Source organism: Guillardia theta (genome assembly GCF_000315625.1).
Source record: "Guillardia theta CCMP2712 unplaced genomic scaffold GUITHscaffold_57, whole genome shotgun sequence".
Lineage (NCBI taxonomy): Eukaryota > Cryptophyceae > Pyrenomonadales > Geminigeraceae > Guillardia > Guillardia theta.
Window position 1 is genome coordinate 237,458 of NW_005434617.1, and position 1,868 is coordinate 239,325.

Genomic DNA, 1,868 nt, shown 5'->3' on the forward strand with positions numbered 1-1,868 from the left:
CAACATCATGGATCTCACTTGGGCTTCGAGTGATGAATCTAGCGACGATGAGGAGGTATGATGATGATGATGATGATGATGATGACGACGACGACGACGACGATGATGATGATGATGATGATGATGACGACGACGACGACGACGATGATGATGATGATGATGATGACGACGACGACGACGACGATGATGATGATGATGATGACGATGACGATGACGATGACGATGACGATGACGATGACGATGACGATGACGATGACGATGATGATGAGAATGACGGCAAGGATTCTACATCACATCAGTGCGCTACTCCTTGACACGTGTTGCACTAGGACAATCGAGTTGTCCACATCCTCAGCACTGAGGACCAAATCCCGGACGGACAGGAAGGTGCAAACATGATCACCTCCGCCATGAAGATCAACGTAGAGGAGGAGAACTCCCGCAGGAGGGAGGAGGAGGAGGAGGAGGAGGAGGAGGAGGAGAGGAGGAGGGAGAGAGAGGCAGAGGACTCGGAGAAGGGCAAGGGTCAGGCTGGCCAAGCGCTGCCACCTGCCGCTATTCGCACCCCAGATGCTAAGAAACCAGAGATAGGGGAGGATGTCGAAGAGGCGCATGTAAGTGTTGGGAGGGCAACGGGAGAGGACGGAGGGGAACGAGGGCAAGGGAACGGGAGGGGAGGGAGGAGGGAGGGAGGACGGAGAGAGGACGGAGAGAGGACGGAGAGAGGAGGGAGCGAGGAGGGAGGGAGGAGGGAGAGAGGAGGGAGGGAGGAGGGAGGGAGGAGAGAGAGAAGAGGAGGCGAAGGAGGAGGGATGTAGGGAAGGGATAGAAGGAAGACGGGTAGACGGAGGGAGGGAAGAGAGGGAGGGATCAAATGTTACATGGGTGCGGGGCGGATGAAAAATTCCTCGTAGGTGACCTGGACAAGGGAGTGGTGGGAGGAGGAGCAGAATTCAACAGCAGCTCGAGCATGCTGGAGTTTGAGGAGGTAGAGAATGTCCACCTTCCCCTTCCTCCTACCGTACAAACAGACCTCTTCCTCGTCCTCGTCCTCGTCCTCGTCCTCGTCCTCGTCCTCTTCCTCGTCCTCGTCCTCGTTTCATGTATCGGCTTTGACGGAAAGTCAAGTTTATCCTTCAGACATGCTCGCCTCATCCCTGTGCGGGTAAGAGGAGGCGGAAAAGTTGAGATAGTGGAGGAGGAGGAGGAGGAGGAGGAGGAGGAGGAGGAGGAGGAGGAGGAGGAGGCATGACTTCAAGTGCAGGAGCTGAGGATGAGCTTGGAGCTGATCGTCAGGCTTGCTAATGACGAGGATACGGAGAATGCCGCGACCTGGGCGCTACTTGCCCTCGATCGATAGATCCCTTCCTCTCCTCCCTGCCCTTTTCCTTCCTCCTCCTCCCCCCTTCCTTTCCCTTCCTCCTCCTCCTTGCATCCTCCTCTACCCCACTTACTCCTCCCAGCCCCCCTCACTCCTCTTCCTCCATTTCCTCCTCCCGCTCTTCCTCCCCTCCTCGTCCTCGTCCTTGTTCTGATTCGTGTTCTCCTCCCTTTGTCCTCCCCCCGCCCCCGCTTCTCCTCAGAACGTCATCGCGTTCAACTGGTGCAGCGTGACAGGAAACCCTGTCTCCTTCATGGGCTGGTTGTGCCTCACCATCCCTTACTGTGGTATCCTCTTGCTGGCTGCATGGTACATCATCCGCTTCCGGTATCCTCCCCAGCTGAGGACCCTACAGATCTCAGAGCTGACACGAGAGCAGCCGAGGATGAACTCTGTCACAGGTCCTGGCCTTGGGCGTCACAACTGCACTGTCGTGGCGTGGGCATTTTGGAAGCCTCTCGATCTCGAGCCGATCTTCGGCTCCATG